We start from the raw sequence: 18,375 nt of genomic DNA on the forward strand, positions 1-18,375 counted from the left end.
GCCGTGGGAGCTCACGTCCCCACGTGGGCTAGGGCATCTCACTCTGCAGATGGGGAAACTGATGCCAGAGCGGGCGGGGATCTGCTCCTGGCACTCAGCAGGAAGCACGGAGGAGGGCAGCTCACGCTAAAAATAACACAGTGTATCCGGGTGGCCAAGACCCCACCGGGTCCGCACCCCACCCGGGAGCCGGCTGGCTCTGCTGCGCCCACCCCCGCGGAAACGGCGGGGCCGCCTCCCCGACCCGGCGGGTCCCAGAAAAATGCATCCGCCCGTTACCCGGGCCTGCGGATCCGGGGTCGACACGAGGGCGTCCCAAGGATTTGGCCTCCGGACCCGCGGGTCCCATCAGGCCGCCCGGGCCCCGCCCCGGTGGATTCCTGGGACTTGCCCAGCCCCATCGCCAAGACCGGCTCCGGCTGCAAGGGGGCGACAAAGCCGGGCCCTGCAGGATTCGGCACGCCGCACACCGCCTCCTCCGGAGGGCTCCATTGTGACAAGGACACAAAGAGGCCTGGGCCACTGCTTCCCCAGGTGTGACGCTTCACGGGAGGAGCTGCCTCCACAGCCCCTGGGACCCGAGTCCTGGCCGGAGCCCCGGGCCCAGGCGTCCTCTGCTCCACCCGCCTGGGAGTGACTTCACCTCCTCTGCCCTGCAAACCTAGCTGGTGCCAGGGCAGGGGGGCCAGGGCATCCAGCCTCACCCTCCTTCTGCCTGCTGTGTACCTCCCCTCTCTGCTCCTTGAGGGGTAGGACCCAGGTCTGGGCAGGTGCCTTCCCCTTGGAGCTGGGGCTCAGGCTGGACCCCAGGCCCCTGGCCTCTCCTCCAGGGCTCAGCCCAGCAGCAGGCCTGTCCATCACTGGGCTGAGTGGCAGGTGGGCCGCTACTGCACATTGGGGTACCTAGCATGTGACCACTCGTGGGCTAAGCTGCTCAGTCTGCCCCCTGCCTCTCTGAGCCTCAGTCTCCTTATCTGTCAGCTGTGGTTTCGAGGAAGTGCTGCAGGGTGAGAGCAGCTTGTTGCTCCCTGTGGTTCAAGGCTACCCCAAGGCCCTTCCTCCTTGCAGCCTTTCCTGTTCCTCCCACTTGGACCAGCATCTTTGCCCCACACCAGGAGCCTCCCATGGGGGCATCAGAATAGAGGTCATAAGGCCTGCTGACCTTGGGCACCAGGCTGCGAGGGTGAGTGGTGAGCCACAGGTCTGGCTGTGGTGGACCCCAATGGGCTCCTGTCATTCTAGCAGTTACTTTGTCTCCAAGCCTTGACTGCTCACCTGTAAAATGGGGACATCATAACAACTGACCTGCCCACTGCCCAGGCGCTGGGCCCTCAGGCCCCTGTTGCATACTTTTTATTTCTCTGCTGAGAACGTGTTTCTTTCCACGAATTTGAGAATATTTGTATTTGGTACATTGAGCCTGGTTGGAAGAGCTGCTTTGTCTGAGAGGTCCTTTGTATAGGTTATTTCAGGGCTGGATCTGTGGACTGCCTTTTCTCTAGAGAGGTGGTAGATTTTCTTAATCTTTGTGGGTTATTTATTTATTTAAGGTGCACTTTTTTTGCTGAGGAAGATTGGCCTGGAGCTAACATCTGTTGGCAGTCTCCCTCTTTTTTTTTTTTCTCTCCCCAAAGCCCCAGTACATAGTTGTATATCCTAGTTATAGGTCCTTCTAGCTCTTCCATGTGGGATGCCACCACAGCATGGCTTGATGAGCGGTGAGTAGGTCTGTGCTCAGGATCCAAACGGGGGAACCCCAGGCTACTGAAGCGGAGTGTGTGAACTTAACTGTTCACCCACGGGGCCAGCCCCCGTGTTGTGTAATTTTGGATGGAGTCCTGGACAGTTTACTCATCATGTTGTGAGACTCTGGTTTCTATTGAAATCTTCTGCAGAATGTTCATTTTTCTTAAAGATTTTATTTTTTTTCTTTTTCTCCCCAAAGCCCCCAGGTACATAGTTTTGTATTCTTCGTTGTGGATCCCTCTAGTTGTGGCATGTAGGATGCCGCCTCAGCGTGGTTTGATGAGCAGTGCCATGTCCACGCCCAGGATTCGAAGCAACGAAACACTGGGCCGCCTGCAGCGGAGCGCGCGAACTTAGCCGCTCGACCACGGGGCCAGCCCCCATTTTTCTTTTTCTGTTGCTTAATCAAGCCTTCAAGACAGTGAAGATCAGACTGCACATTCTGTCTTGCCTTTTGTCGACAGTTCTAGTCTTGGTGGAGTTTCCATGCATTTGTGCTGTTTGTGTCCAGACGCCACTCAGGAGTCATTCTGGGAGGAGAGTCTCTTCTCTACCCTCCCCATAGGTAAGGTGTATAAGATACCTACTCATAGAACTTTCTCCCCTTTCTGACAGCACCCAATCTGGAACTGCCTTGGACCCTTGTCAAAAGCACCCATTAGAACCCGATCTGATCATAGTTTCCTTGTACCACCCTCTTATGGAGATACCCTGCGCTTCCGCATGGTTTGTGTTCTCCCACATGGCAACGAGTGATAAACTCAGTGTGGTCAAGTGCAGGTGTGGTGCAGGTGTTCCTTGGCTGAAGGGCGTGACTGACCTCTTATCACATAGTGATGATGATGATGATCACAAACACGCGCACAGAGCTCCATTGTACCAGGAGCCGTGCTAAATTCTTCACATACGTTAATCTATGTTCAGTCCTCACAAGGACTCTGAGAAGCAGGTACTGTTGTGTCCCCTGTTTTGCAGATGGGGGAACCGAGGCGAGCAGAGGATTAATCCCTTGTCCCAGGTCACCCAGCTGGTGAGTTGTTGGAGCGAAGATGTGGACCCAGGTGGTCTGGCATGAGTTCATATCCTGAGCTGGGTCCAAACTAGGCTTCGAGGCCTGGGCAGAACTTGGCTCCTGCCCTGCCTTCCTCCGTGTAGGTTGTGGAGGTTGTCAGGGGGTAGTGGGGAGGGGGACAAGGTGCTGGGCAGCCCCACGCAGGCCTGGGTGCAAGAGTGGTGCCTGTCCTCTGGGCAGTGGCCCTCAAGCCCAGGCAGCCATGTTTGCACATGGCTGAGGGGGCCAAGGTGGACCCCTGACCCCCACTGGGCCCACCCTGACCCCTCTCCCAGGGGAGAGACTTGAGGTTGATGGATACTGGCCTGTGTGCACAGGAAAGGTGGACAAGGGTGTGTACACTCAGGAGCCAAGAGGTGACCCCTTTTGCCCTGGACACAGGGGCGGGTGGCTGGGAAAGAGGGGGCAGCAAGTAGAGAGAGAAGCAGAAATGGGCCAGAGCTGCCAGGGAGGAGGGGGCGAGGAGAGGGCGAGGAAGAGAGAAAAACAGCAGGGGAGAGGAGATGACATCTACACACACACACACACACACACACACACACACACACACACACACACACGAGGAGGGGAGGAGGAGAGAGGCTGCCCTGGGTCCTTACCTCCCGCAGATCCTACCTCAGTGGCTCCTGGGCCAGCTGCTCCTCCCGTTCTCAGTCGCCAGGTCACACCCGGAATGTCGCTCGGGCCTTTTGTCTGCATATTCGTCTGGGTGGGTCTCTGCTTCTGCCTGGGGGAGTGGGTGGCACCTGTTGCCCCCTGCACCCAGGGGTGGCACAGACCTCAGGGGACCCTGGCCTGGGACCAACTTCTACATCAGCCAAGGGCCCAGCCCACACCAGGGGGCCCGCAGGGGAGCCCCAGGCAAATGGTACTCTCAGGACCCAGAAGAAGCTGTTCCAGCGGCTCAGGACCTTTTACAGCAGGTCCCGGGGATGTGATTCCCCCAATCCTCTGACCTGCTTTTCTCCTGCAAATGGTCCCCACAGCCAGGCCAGTAGCGACTCGTTTTATTTATTTGCTTTGTTTATTTTACGAGAGGGAGGCAGAATGATGATTTGTGAAGAGCTGAACTCAGACAGACCCAGGTTTAGGATCTGGCCGACTCACTAGCTCTGTGACCCTGGGCAAGTCACTTCACCTCCCTGAGCCTTTGTCCCCTACAGCACTCACGAAGGATCTGCAGCACGTTCTGGGGCCACGCCCAGTGCCAGTAGCAGCAGCACCCAGCAAGCTGGCCCTAGGAGGGCACGGGATGGTGGCTTCTGACCTCGACCCTGCCCTGCGTTCAAGTTCCCGCCGGGCCCCGCCCTTGTAGCCTGTCCCGCCCCTCTAAGCCCCGGCCCCGCCCGTTGCACCCGAAGTTCTCGGATTCCTGCAGACCTGGATGCGGCGGCGTCGGGAGCCCCCAGAGCTGCGGTGCGAGGTGGGTCTGCTGCGGGCAGCGGGCCCAGAGCGAGGTGGGCGAGCTGCTGGGGATGGGCGGGGGGCGACGGGGGACGACAACGCGAGGGGCTGCTCAGGAATCCAGTGGCGCAGGGCGCCTCCCACAGGGATCTCGATTCCTCACAAACCATGTCCCCATCCAGGTCCCCGCCGTCCTCAAGGCCTGCGGCCGGTGGACCGCAGTCTGGGTGATGTCCCTACTCTTAGACCCCAGGATTCGGGGCAAGCGGCTTCCGGGGGTGGGGGCCGGGTTCTGCCCGGAGCAGGTTCGCGAGGCCCCTGGGTGAGGGGTGGTCTGGGGCCGCTCTGCGGCAGGGGGCGCCAGGATGCGAGAGGATGCTGCGCACCCAGAATTAACCGAGACTTTCTCTGAGAACCAACTAGAACCCCTGGGGTCCCTCTAGGGATGCGAACGCCACAGGTGGGGGGTGGGGTAAGGCCTGTCCTCAGATGTGAGAAACCCCGCACAGCACTATAGTCCCCCTCAGTGGGTGCAGCCCCCCATGGTGCACACTTGGAAACCCCAGTCCCTCAGGACCTCCGGTCCCCCAACCCACTCCCCGCCACCCAGATAGGGTGCCCCCCGGACCCGGCTTCTCTCTGTGCTGCTCCCGGTTAAATTCCCTGGGGAGGAAAAAAAAGCAAACAAATTCTCCCGGAGGAGAAGCCCTGAGTCTAATGAGCATTTCGGCTTCTCACTGAGAAATTCTTCACCGAGTTCTTCTGGGCCAGCGCTGATGGAGGGAGAGAAGGCGCCCAGGGTTTGGGCAGGGGGATTTGGGGAGAGCAGTGAGCAGGGGAGGGGACGGCCCACCTTGGTGGAGGCCCCTCTGCACAGCCTGTTGGCTTCCTCTCAGACCAGCAAGGGGCCATTTAACCCATCTGGGTCAGACCCCCTGGAGGGGAGACAGATTGTGCCTCTGCTGATGCCCTGGACCCCCACCCTATTGCTGGGTTCTCTGAAGCTGGGACCCTGGCTGCTGCTCTGTGTCACCTGCAGGCCCACCCGGTGCGTGCCCTCTTCAGTGAAGGTGCTGGCTCAGGCCAGGCCCACAGTACCCTTCATGGCCCCACAGGCCCTCTGCTGCCCCGCTGCGGCCCTGCAGAGGAGGCTGCCCATCCTGGCCTGGCTGTGCAACTGCTGTGTGCTGTGGCTGAAGGTGGACTTAATGGCCAGGTTCTAGGTGGGGCTCAAGGTCATACCCCAGGCGCTGGCCTGTGCTGAGGGGCCTGACTTCTGCCCCAGGTGAGATGTCTGCCCTGCTGCTGGCCACATGCTCTGCCCATGGCCTGACCCCACTATGGGCCTCAGTGTCCACCCAGAAGCCGAGGAGAAATGCACAGTATCCCCTCCAGGCAGTGGGGCACCCAGGGCTCCAGCCCCATCTGGCCAAGAAGCCTCAGTTTACAATTTTGAGCATGTGACACATGCCCCTATACCTGCTTTTGTCACACACAGGCATTGAGCTACTTCTGGATTGTGTGAGGGGGCCAGCGGGATGACCCACCGTGGCCTTAAGAACACTTCCTCAGACTCACACACTCACACAGAGGCACACAGGCCTTTGTGCTCCCGGAGGTGTCACCCAGGTGGTACCAGATGGGTACGGGAAGAAAAGAGGTCCCCTGGTCACTGCAGGTCACACTCGTGGGTGATAGAGGGTGAGCGTTTACCCTGCCTGTGTGCGCTACTGTGCCCAACGTACCCAATGGACACACAGACCCCTGTGCTCAGATGTCTACACCAGGGATGCCATGGGCGTGCCGTGTGCCTCCTGGGGGCTCATTGCTCTCTCTCCCCAACAGTCTGGCCTCTACTCTGCCTTCATGGGTGCTTCGTGTAGGTCTTCCTGGCACCTCCCGGGATGTGACTCTGGGCCCCACGGCCATCATGTCCCTCCTGGTCTCCTCCTACGCCTCCCGTGAGCCCGCCTGTGCTGTGCTGCTGGCCTTCCTGTGGGGCTGGTGCAGTGAGCCCTGGGGCTCCTGCTCTCGGGTGAGACCCTCAGGCCTTCCTGCTGTGGCGGGGACTGTAGTTCTGCTCTTCTTGGGGCCCTGAGGCACCTGCCTCCTGGGGCTGACCCTGCCCTCAGCATTTCCTTCTTTGCATTCCAAGCACTGTCCCTGTGTGTGTGTGTGTGTGGTGGGGTGGAGGTGCCCTCACCCCTCAGCCCCCCCCCCCCCCCACATTCTGCTGAGAGGCCAGGACACTTGGAGAAGCGCCCAGATCCTCAGACCCCAGCCTCCTATTCCTGCTCTCCAGACCAGCCCAAACAGGGCGCGTCACCACTGGCCCTTAGACCCAGTCCCACCCACACCCCATCTCCCAGCCCACATCCACCCATGTCCTCTGAGACAGAGCAGAGCCATGACCACTCAGTATTTCCTCCTGGCTGACGGGGGTCCCTGCTGGATATCATGTCCTGCCCCGTCAGTCATTAAAGGTTTCACCTCCGCTGCTACCATCACCATTGGCTTCGGGCAGATCAGGGTGGGCTCGCTGTTGGCACCAGGGCACCCGCTGGATAGAGGACCAAGGCCGGGTCCTGGTATCTGTCAGCCAGTCGATGTCCTGCTGTTCCAGAGCTTGAACATGGGGTGCTCACGTGGGTCTCCATGAATAAAATGACCCCTCGGCGCAGATTTTGGGGGAGGGTCAGATTGCATAAGAGGTCATTTGGGAACTGGTGATGACAGCCCCGCTCTGGGTGGAGTCTCCCCCTCAGTGTGCTTGGCTCCCTCGCTGAGTGGTTCTGTTCTGCTCCCTCTGCTGCACACTCAGCCAGCAGCCGTCACAGGCCCCGAGCATCCTGCCAAACTTCCACGAGCAAACGACTCCCCCACTTCAGGAGGTAAATAAGGATGTTCCGCTGTTCTAGCGTCTTCACAGGGTTTTAGGTAATTCTAGCAACGGTCACAGCTACAATGTCTGCAAGTGGAATGAGCATCTGCAATGCTCATTTAACCAGATGATTTCATTTTTATGTTTTCCTCTAATTTCTGTTGACTGTGTTTCAAATGCCCTGCTTCTTTACGTTTCTGTTTAAACCTCTACAAGAAGCACTAGGTCAGTGATCATCGGATGTCTGAGGCCGTCATTGGTTCTCCTTTCCCTGGGTCTGACATTCCTGGGGGGCAGGAGCTGTCTTGCTCCTGACTGTGGCCGCCCAGTGCTGTGCTTGGTACAAAGCAGGTTAGTGCAGAGTGGACCCGAGCTGCATTGTACTAATGACGCCATAGGGCCCCTGCGTCGTGACTTGGTGTCCCCACCCGGGCCTCTCCAAGGCCTGGTCACCATGGCCAGGCTCTGCCCCATGCTGGCCTATGACAGTCTTCCCTGACGGCGGGCAGTGAGCAGATCAAGGCCTGGAGGAGACAAGTGTGTGAGAATCAAGCAGCTGACATGTCTTCCCTCTCGCTCTGTGCTGGGGCTGGATTCACACTTTCCCGGTGCTCATTTCTCACCACACCCCTGGGGGCAGGTTTCTCACCATCTCCATTTAGGGAGGAGGGAACCCCTTAGAAAGGTGGGGTGAGTGCGATTTGTATATTATGTGCACGCACATGTCATGGGGAGCTTGGCAACTGCTGTTTCCTGGGAAGGCCTGTCCTTTATTCTGGAAACGACATCCTTCCTTTTCAGTGTCAAGAATGCTCCTTGATACGATCATAGTGAGGGTAGAGGGCAGCTTCTTTATGCATTCGTACTTGGTGACCCTAGGCCTCCAAAGTCATTGAACCCTGACTGTATCATGACAGCCACTGGAGAGCCCCTTGGCTGGGGTAGGATGGGGGCCCTCCTGACCTTCCCAGGACAGAAGTGGGGAGGTGGGGGTTGCAGGTGTCACCTGGCTAAGTAGCCGGGACTTCGGTGGCACCAGCACCACAGGCACCTTGGCCCTGGTGAGTGGTGTGCTCCCAGGGGAGCGTATTGTGGTCAGTGATGGTCATGTGAACTGAAGGGGGACAACGATTGGCATCAAGAACAGGTGCACAGCTTTGTGACAAATCCGGATGTCTTTGTATTTGTATTTGCTTACTCGTGGAAGGCACATTAAAGCCTGATGGATTTTTTAAATTTTTTTTTAAATTCTATTAATTTTATTTTTTTTAAAGATTTTATTTTTTTCTTTTTTCTCTCCAAAGCCCCCCCAGTACATAGTTGTATATTCTTTGTTGTGGGTCCTTCTAGTTGTGGCATGTGGGACGCTGCCTCAGCGTGGTTTGATGAGCAGTGCCATGTCTGCGTCCAGGATTTGAACCAATGAAACCCTGGGCCACCTGCAGCGGAGCGCGAGAACTTAACCACTCGGCCACGGCACCAGCCCCAGCCTGATGGATTTTAATAGACACGCGCCCTCACCATCACTGCAAAGTACTGAATTTCCCATGATCCTCGTTTCTCTGCCTGCTGGCCATGCTGACCCGCATTTGTGTCTGTTGTCTGATAGAGCGTTTAGGGTTGGATTCAGGGTCAACAAAGAGCCCTTTACAAACACTGTGGATTCTTTTCACTTGTCTCCTAAGGTGTCTGTCATGTCTGGAATCCACTCCAAAGGCGAGGAGGAGAGTCCCTTCAGTACCTATGAAATGGACTCCTCACAAGTTTATAGTTTTAAAACTGGGAATCTGCAAAATCAAATTCTTCATGATTCCAAAATGTTTATCTTTTAATATTTTGGTTTTTCACAAACTAATGCTTAAGAAAGAGGTACTATTAATTGTTAAAATCAAAGATGACTTTGAGGTGATCTTTAGGGCTGGAGCAGTGATGGATGTGGGTCCACCTTCACATTCAGGGTATGGATCCGTGTGACACAAACTGACAATCTTTCCGTTTGATGACTTCCCTGTGTCCCCTCCCCCTGAACGATGATGATTCTTTCCTGACACTTGTCAATATGTGTTTTTAAACCTTTTGCCTTTTTCTAAAAATTAAAACATGGACATCCTCGTGAGTATTTCAGGATTTCCTGCCACCCAGATCGTTAGCTAATAGAATTCCTCTGGGTTTCATTGCCCTAGTTCAGATCCTTTAAAGTGAGTGAACGAGATTCCGTGCTCCTTTCTGGGGGTTACGTTCTGTGCTGACGACACACAATGCTGTCTTTTAATCATGGGAACAGCTTTAGTGAGAAATGGTTCACATACAAGTCACACTTGAAGGCATGCAATTCGTGGTTTTTTAATATATTCACAGAATTGTGCAACATCAGCACAGTCGATTCTGGAAGCTTTCCACCATCCCTCTAAAGAAATACCCTCCTCGTTAGGAGACAGTCCCATTTCCCCCAGCCCCTAGGGCCTAGGCAAACACAAATCCACTTTCTGTTTCTATGGATTGGCCTGTTTTGAACATTTCTTGTGAATGGAATCACACAGTGTGTGACCTTCTGTGTCTGGCTCCTTTCCCTCAGCGTAATGGTTTCAGGGTCCATCCGTGTTGTGGCGTGTGTCAGCCCCTCATTGCTTTGATTGCTGAATAATATCCATGGTGTGGCTGTAGCACGATGTATTTCTCCTTTCCTCAGGTGAGGGACATTTGGGTTGTGCCCACTTTGTGGCTTTTATGACTGTGGCTGCTGTGAACATTCCTGCACAAGTTTATGCGTGGACATCTGCTTTCATTTCTTTTGGGCGCACACCTGGGAGCGGAACTGCTGGGTCAGATGGGTACTCTCTGTGTCCCTGTTTGGATGCCAGGAGGACCTTCTCCAAAGCGCCTGCACCGTTTCCCGTTCCTGCAGCAGCGTGTGAGGGTCCCAGTTCCTCCACGTCCTCACCCACACTCACCGTCTGTCTTTGATTCTAACCACGCTGTGGGTGTGAAATGGCTTCTCACTGCGGCCTTGATCAGTATTTCTCTGACGGCTGATGATGTTGGACATCTTTTCAAGTGCTCAATGGCCATTTGTGTGTCGTCTTGGAGAAATGTCTGTTCAGCTCATTGGCCCACTTTTAAATTGGGTTGTCTTTTTATAACTGAGTTGCTACTGTCCTTTATATATTCTAGGTATGTTTCTTATCAAATATACGATTTACAAATTTGTCTCTCTGTTGTGGATCATCTTTTCACATTCTTAATGGTGTCCTTTGAATCCCAAAAGTTTCTCATTTTGCTGATGTCTAATTTATGCACGATAGAGTCTTACTAGATGGAAATGATTCTCACATCCTCATCAATATTTTGGTTATCTGAGTTAGAAGCCAGCTGTCAAAGGGTCAGGGCAAGATTTGAATTAGTTCATTTCAAGATTTGCTATAGATCCAAAAGAACTCGTCAGGGAAGATATTAACTATCAAATATTTCTTTATTATCCTTTTAATGCTCATGGGATCAGTAATCATAGCCCCTTTCTCATTTCTGATATTAGTAATTTGTGTTTCTTTTTTTTTTTCTGAGCTAGCCTGGCTTGAGGTTTATCCGTTTTTTAAAATATTTTTTAAGAGCTAGTTTTGGTTTTATTGATTTCTCTATTGATTTTCCTGTTCCAGTGTCATTAATTTCTTTTTTCTTTTTGAGGAAGATTACCCTGAGCTAACATCTGCTGCCAATCCTCCTCTTTGCTGAGGAAGACTGGCCCTGAGCTAACATCCATGCCCATCTTCCTCTACTTTATATGTGGGACGCCTACCACAGCATGGCTTGATGAGCGGTGCATAAATACCCGTCAGGGATCCAAGCCAGTGACCTCCCGCCGAAGCGGAACGTGCGAACTTAACCACTAGGTCACTGGGCTGGCCCCTAAGTGTCATTAATTTCTGTGGTAATTTTTATTATTTCCTTTCTTCTGTTTGCTTTAGGCTTCCTTTGTTCTTCTTTCTCTAGCTTATTGTGTCAGATCTTTTTTTTTTTTTTACAGATTGGCACCTGAGCTAACATCTGTTGCCCATCGTCTTCTTTTTTGATTTTTCCTTCTTCTTCTCTCCAAAGCCCCCCAGTACATAGTTGTATATTGTAGTTGTAGGTCCTTCTGGTTGTGGCATGTGGGACGCTGCCTCAGCATGGCCTGATCAGCAGTGCCATGTCCGCGCCCAGGATCTGAACCAGCAAAACTCTGGGCCACCGAAGTGGAGTGGGCGAACTTACCCACTCAGCCATGGAGCCAGCCCCTTTTTTTCTAATATGTGCATTTACTGCCATAAATTTCCCTCCAGGTTCTGCTTTCACTGCATTCCACACATTTTTATTAGTTGTATATTCATTTTCATTTTGTGGAAAATATTTGCAGTTTCTCTTGAGACATCTTTTTTTTCACCCATCTATTGTTTAATCTGCAAATATTTTGGGGTTTTCCAGCTATCTTTCTGTTTTTGTTTCCTACTTTAATGTCATTTTTGGTCTGAGAACATACTTTATTTGCTTTCTGTTGTTTTAAATCTGTTGAGGTGTGATTTTTCTTTTTTACCTGGAATGTGTGCTATCCGGTGAATATTTCATGTGAGTTTTTGTTTGTTTGTTTGTGTTTGGTGAGGAAGATGGGCCCTGAGCTAACGTCTGTGACAATCTTCCAAATTTGTATGTGGGATGCTGCCACAGCATGGCTTGATGAGTCATGTGTAGGTCTGTGCCCAGGATCAGAACCCATGAACACCGGGCCACTGGATTGATGTGTGGGAAGTTGACCACTACACCACGAGGCGGGCCCCTTCTGTGAGCTTTGGAGCCTGGGTGTTCTGCTGTGTTGGATGCGGTGTTTTATGAGTGTCACTGAGCTCCAGTAGATGGGTGGCACCGTCCAGTCCGTCCTTCCTGAGGTTCTGCCTGCTGCGTCTGTCAGTCACTGAAATAGCGGTGTTTAGTGCTCTCGTGGGGAGTTGTCTGGTTCTGTGTCCATCCACTGTGATAGTGGATTTGTCTATTTCTGGTTGCAGTTTTATCGGTTTGTCCTCACATATTTTGATGTTCTGTTGTTAGAGGCGTGTATGTTAAGGACTGTCATGTCTTCTTGGAGAAGTGACCCCTTTCACATCATGGAATGCCTCTTTGTCCCTGAGAATTTCCCTTGTTCTGAAATCTGCTTTGTCTGAAATTAACACAGCTTCTCTAGCTTTCCTTGGATGTGTGTTAGCCTGACTTAATCTTGTCCTGTCCCTTTACTCCTAATCCAGCTGTGTCTTTACAACGAAAGTGGGTTTCTTCTGGACAGCATGTAGTTCACTCTTATTTTTTCATATTAGTCTGAAATCTCTCTTACTGGCCGCATTGAGATCATTCCTATTTAAAGTGATTATTGAAATAATTGGATTACTATCTACCATATTTCTAACTGGTTCTATCCATTTCTTTTGATCTTCCCTTTTTTGTCTTGCACTTTTAAAATTATTTTTTGCCTTCTATAGTTTTAACTGAGCATTTCATATGATTCCACTTTTTCTTTTAGTGTGTCAATTAGATTTCTTTACAGTTTTTAAATGGTTTCCATAGAGCTTACAATTTAAATTTACAACTAACCTCACTTCACTTTGAAAGGACACTGTTTCTTCATGGTTAATGCGGGTCCCTATGACAGAGTCCTCCCGATTCCTCCCTCCCATCCCGTGTAAAATGGCGCCACTTGTTCATAAACTATTATCACCAAGTGTATTTTACAATGATTATTTTGAACAAGATGAACCTGTTAGATCAGTTTAGAATAAGAAAAACTGAACACTGTTTTATTTTTCCTTTGATTATTCCTTCTCTAAGTTCCCTACATCCATTAGCTGAGTTTTCCTGTGGGTGGGGAAAACCCAGCCCTGATCCCATTTCAGGAAGAGATGGGAAACCCCTTCTTAGACAGTTTGGCTGAGCTTTTGCTTTTTAACATCATTCTGGAAGCGTGTTCTAATGGCGGAACAACTGCTGCTGCCAAGAGCATCTCCGGGAGCGCTGCCCAGAAGGTGTCCCAGGGAGGGATGGGTCTCTGCTGGACACGGGTCCCCTGCCCCCTCCGCCCCAGCCTGCCCCCTCCACCGCTGCCTAGAAGCCCCAAGGTGAGGAGACAGACCTGAACCCTCTAACCGGGCACCTGCTGTCTGAAGATCGGAGTCCAACTCCGAGTCCGAACCCTCCTCGGCCCCCGGGACCCCTGCAGGAAGCCCAGGGGCCGCCGCCTCCTCCTCCTGCTCTTCACTCTCCTCCGACCTCTCGCAGGTACCCTCATGGTTCCGTCCATTTCACAGTCGCGGGTTCTCGGCTGGGACTGAGTCAGGCGGCACCTAGAGGGCGGCCGGGGATGTGGGCGGACCTGCCGGCCGCATGGACCAATCCTATGTGGCGGGCCGCGGACAGGCGCCCCCCGCAGCCAGTAGAGACGCGCTCCCCGTGGCGGTCGCCCGGGCAACCCCGGGCTGTTGGTGGCTGCGGACTCCGCAGCTGGACTGCACTGACCTTGAGCCTGCTCCTGGCCAGGGCGCAGAAAGGCGCGCGCCACGGGCCAGACGCAGGGCTGGGCGCCTTGCAGGCGCTTGTTCCCCCTGCCGCCCACGTGGGTCCAGCAGCGCCCGCCTTCCGCGAACTGGGGACCCTGCCTGACTCCAGAGCTGTGCTTAGTCCCTGCGCTAAGGGGTGGGGCAGCTCTGCAGGAGCATCCCACAGGAGGGCCTGGGGGACCTTGCAGAGCCAGCCAGCCACCTCTCTGGAGCCAGAGTCTCACTCTCTCTCTGTGGGTCCCCGTTCTCTCTCCTGCTCCAGCTTCTCGTGTGCGGCTTCCTCCACCAGGAACATCCCTCCCCAGCTTCGCTTGTTGAACTTCAGATTCTGCAGTGTCAGCTCAGAGGGCCCTTCTTCCTGAAGCTTTCCTTGGCCCCTCCTGGGCTCTGCCACCACCATGGCACCCTCTCAAATTACCTATAACCCTGTCATCCCCTCACCCCCAAGGAAGTGAGGTCAAAGGACAGGGGAGAGGGGCTGCTCCTGTCGGTGCCCCAGGGCCCCGCAGATGGAGTGTGGGGAGGAAGGGAGGCCCAGGGCAGCTGGGGTTTGGGACTGAGCCCAGGGCTGGGGTGGGGCTGGATCCTGCCCCGAGTGTCCCTTTAACAGCTGGCCTGGCCTGGCCTGGCCTCGGCCCCTGCTTTGCCTCCTGTTCAGCTGGGGCTGCAGCTGCTGTGCTGACTCCTGCTCCCAGCAGCCAGCAGGAGCTGAGAGCAGGGGCTCCCCAGGGGCCTGGACAGGCTGGGGCTTCTGGATTACAAAACTGAGAAGTAAGTGATGAGCAGGAAGTGGCGGGTGGGCACCCTGCAGAGGCTGCTGCAGCTTGGGGTCCTGGTCTATGTGGTGGGTGAGAGAATGGCTCCTGGGTGGGTTGGCTGGAGGGACCCTGACTGGTCCTGCTGGGCTGAGGGTTGGGGGTCTGACTCTCCAGGGGCTGGGATGGTGGTGGTGGAGGGAGCATGTTGGACAGGGGAGGGGCAGAAGGAAGGATCTCTGTCTGTCTAGAGGCCAGCAGGGACAAGAGCGAGCCATGTGCTTGTGTCCTCCTGTGTGCCCAACTGCCTCCTTTGCTGGGCCTTGTCCCCAGCCCCGTGTTGCGCTCTGGGCACAGAGCAGGATGGGTCTTGCCCTGCCCAGGAGGCTCCGGGAGGGCAGGATGTAGTCCCTGACCCCTGTGAGAGCTGCAGCCCTGAGGCCCCTGAGAAAGGCCACCAGCTGTGCTGGGTCAGGGGAGCCTTTGAGGAGGAGCTGGTGTGGCCGGGGCAGGGGAGGAGGAGGAGTGGTGAGGGAGGAGGTGGGCAGCTCAGACTGAGCGCATGGCTCTCTGATGCCTGGCCGAAACGTCTGGCCTGTGCAGGGTGTTTGGGTGGAAATGAGGCTGGAGAAGAGGCGGGATCTGAATGCTGTGCTGGGAGCCTATAGGGTGTGTAGGGGCTGAGTGGGCGGGACCAGCTCTGCTGCTGCTCACCATGTGCTGGGGACACGCCACACTGCCCATCGCCTCCTCCCCAGGTGGGCCCTTCCCACCAGAGAAGGCTACCAGGAGCCGACCATGGACCCCCAGGTTTCCGTCATCACCAAACTCAAAGGGGTTTCCATGACCCAGAAAAGGAGCTGGGGAACCGGTGGTGGGACATGGTGACTTTGTGAAGCTGCCACAGGTGGGTGTCTGGGTGCTGCTGCCAGGTGCTGACACCTCTGACCCCACCCCTGTCGTGAGTGTATGAAAGAGGGGATGTGATGCCAGAGGGGGTGCTGGCGCTGTCACAGGGCTGGGCTCAGGAAGGGCCTGACCGAGGAGTGGCCCTGGACAGGCTCTCGGGGATGTGTCAGAGGTTTCCAGGCTGGCAGCTGGGTTTGGGAGGGAAGGGGTCCTGCCTCATCGAGTCATCGACCTTGTGCCCCAGGACAACCCTGTGCCTCCAGGTAGGTGAGTCGTGTCGGAGACAGGATTCAGGCTGGGTTTCCAGCCATTTCTGAGCCCCTGTCTGCCTCTTTGAGGCAAGTTTTTTTCTCTATTTTTCTCTATTCACTCTCATTAGCTCAACCCGAATTCTCCATGAGCCTCATGCTTCCAGGCACTGAGGATCCAGAGCTAAATTGGGCCGGGCGCCCGCCCAGGCTAGTGGGGAGGTGGACCCCTCATTGCATGCATGGCTGGGGGCCAGCGGAGCAGGTGGTGAGCTCTGCCTAGGAAAAAGCATGGGCTGTGGGGAAGGGTGGCTGGCACCATGTGCTACCCATGACAGTTCTGCATGTGTCGGGGATGCACACCCAGGAAGGGAGGGGAGGGCTGGGCAGCGGTCAGGATCTGCAGGGACTAGGTGGCCGCCATCATGGAAAAGGAGCCTCCAAGGGTGGCAAGCAAAGGCTGGCAGGCTCTGATGGTGTTACCTGTGAAAGCTCAGCCTGGCTGCTACGTGAAGTGCACCGGGGGTCCACAAGAAGACCACAGGGACAGCAGAGCCATGTCTGTGCCAGTGCCTGACACTTGAGGGTGCTTCCTCTCCCAGGTCTGGGACTCCCAGAGAGCTTGTCCCCATCCCCTCCTGGCTGATGCCCAGAACTCTGTGACCTTGTGCAGGCACTAATGTCCCTGTTTACAGCAGAACAAGTCAGGAAGGGACTGGCCTGTGGTTCCTTGGCCAGTGTGTGGGGTCCATGTCCCTAGAGACCACTCTGAGGAGGGTCCCGCCCCTTGTGTGCCACGCCCAGCATGTCCACCCTGGCATGACTCACCCTCCCAGAGTCCCTCCACGGTCCCTATTCTGTCATCTGAATTGGACCAGAGGAGCTGGGCCTCGAGGAGTCACTTCTGCCCCTCCCCCGGAGACAGAACTGTCGGGAGGGAAGGAGTCTCGCTCTGCCTTGGGAGACAGCGCTGCACCCCTATCTGGCTGGGGAGCTGTTCACCCTCCCCCTCTGACCACCTCCTTTTATTTGCACCCTCCAGGTTTCCCATGTGCCCCAAACTCAGGGAACCTGGGGGCTAAGCAGGGGAGGGGTGTGTCCCTGGGGACTGCAGGGCTGGGTCACTCAGGGGAGACACCTCCTGGGCCTGGACAGCTCTGCTCTCTCACCACCTCAGCCCCCTCATCCCACTGGGGACCTGCTGGGTGACGAGGACTGTCCTGAAGGGGAGACGGGGATGCACAGCCACGGTGACTGTGGGCCCTGTCTTCTAGCACCTCCACGGGGATAGGGGTTCAGGGGGCTGGGCTGGGACCCTGTGTTGCTCCCACGTGCAGGCCTGGTGGTGTCTCTGTGTCTCTTCTTTCTGCCAGCAGCCCCCTGCCCACGCCCGTCCCAGGCCCTATGGGGATTGGAGGCCTGGAGTTTGTCTTGTGTTTTCAAGGCACAAAAATGGGCCAGTGTGTGATCTCTAAGGGGACCCAAAGGACTTGTGAGATCTGGGGCTGGTGCCCCATGGAGAGTGACACTGTGCCTGTGTAAGTGTCTCCGACATCCAGGGCAGGGTCCCAGGACCCGCAGAGCCTGCCCTTACCTCCCCCACCTGCAGGAAGCCCCTGCTGGTCCAGGCTGAGAACTTCACGCTGTTCATCAAAATCACTGTCACCTTCAGCAAGTTCAGCTTCTCCAAGTAAGCATGGTGGGTCCTGGCTGGCCCTGATCATCCTTGTCCCCTCCTGGCCCGACCATTGGCCCCACCCCCTCTCAGGTCCACTGGCTTAGAGACTTGGGACACCACCTATTTCAAGCTCTGTTGCTGTGACCCACGCTTCAGCCCCTGCTGTCCTGTGTTCTGCATCGGGACCTCATGGCCATGGCTGGAGGTGTCTTTGAGGACCTGGCATTGATGGTGGGCCCGTGGGGGTCAGGGTTCCGGGAGGCCTCGGGAAGAGGGCCTGGGGCCCGCGTGCTGGTGGAGCAGTGATGCACTGTGTGCAGGGCGGTGCTGTGGCATCCACGTCCGCTGGGACTGTGACCTGGACGCCAGGGGCTCGGACTGCCAGCCCCACGACTCCTTCCAGCTGCAGGAGTGGAGCTACAACTTCAGGTGCGGCCCCACTGCCCGCCCGCTGCTCCTCAGCCAGGTCCTCCCCGACCTGTCCTCCTGTGGTGGCCGGGACAGACCACAGCCTGGCCCATCCCTCTGGACACTCTGGACGTGTGAGGGGGTCCTAGCGCAGGAGGGGGTCTCTCAGCTCCAGGTCCCCCAGCACAGGCTCCGTCCAGCCTCCCTCCTGAGCCCTTTGGCCTACACCCCGTCTGTCCCCACACCCTGCTGCAGCTGGGACCCCTCACCCCAGCCCCTCCTCCACTCCGCCCTGCCTCCAGCACCTCCCTCCACGGCACAGGGGCTTTCTTGTTACTTTTCCCTTAAGGTTTTATCTAAAAATTACAAAAATATAAAGAAAACCTCAAAGATTAGTCCCACAAAAACTCATGTAGCCTTCATCTGGGTTCACCACACTTGTTTTTGTGTTGTTTTTTTTTTTTTTCCACCATTCTGCCCCATTTCCTCTCTCTCTTCCTCTCTCGAGAACCGGGTATATTTAGATGGATTTCACAGGAAACTGTTGGAAAGTAAGTGGCAGGTATCCAGACACTCACCCCTCTCACTGCTGTCCTGAGAATGAGGACCTTCCCCAGGTGACCGCTGTTCTCTTCTCACACTCAGGAAATTTAACATTGGCAGATAAATCTAATATTAAATTTCCCCAGCTGTGCCAGAAAT

The 18,375-nt window shown here is 55.3% G+C and overlaps 1 long non-coding RNA gene and 1 pseudogene across 1 annotated transcript; both read left to right on the forward strand.

The window, feature by feature from the left end:
* Nucleotides 1-1,945: 1,945 nt before the first annotated feature.
* On the forward strand, nucleotides 1,946-10,310 carry LOC139084420 (uncharacterized). The gene is made up of 4 exons (XR_011541760.1): nucleotides 1,946-2,311; nucleotides 2,722-2,776; nucleotides 3,982-4,241; nucleotides 8,454-10,310. It is a non-coding gene; the product is annotated as an uncharacterized lncRNA (long non-coding RNA).
* Nucleotides 10,311-13,252: 2,942 nt separating this feature from the next.
* On the forward strand, nucleotides 13,253-18,066 carry LOC103541503 (P2X purinoceptor 6-like; annotated as a pseudogene).
* The last annotated feature ends 309 nt before the right edge of the window (nucleotides 18,067-18,375 follow it).

Source organism: Equus przewalskii, chromosome 7 (genome assembly GCF_037783145.1).
Source record: "Equus przewalskii isolate Varuska chromosome 7, EquPr2, whole genome shotgun sequence".
NCBI classification, from domain to species: Eukaryota; Metazoa; Chordata; class Mammalia; order Perissodactyla; family Equidae; genus Equus; species Equus przewalskii.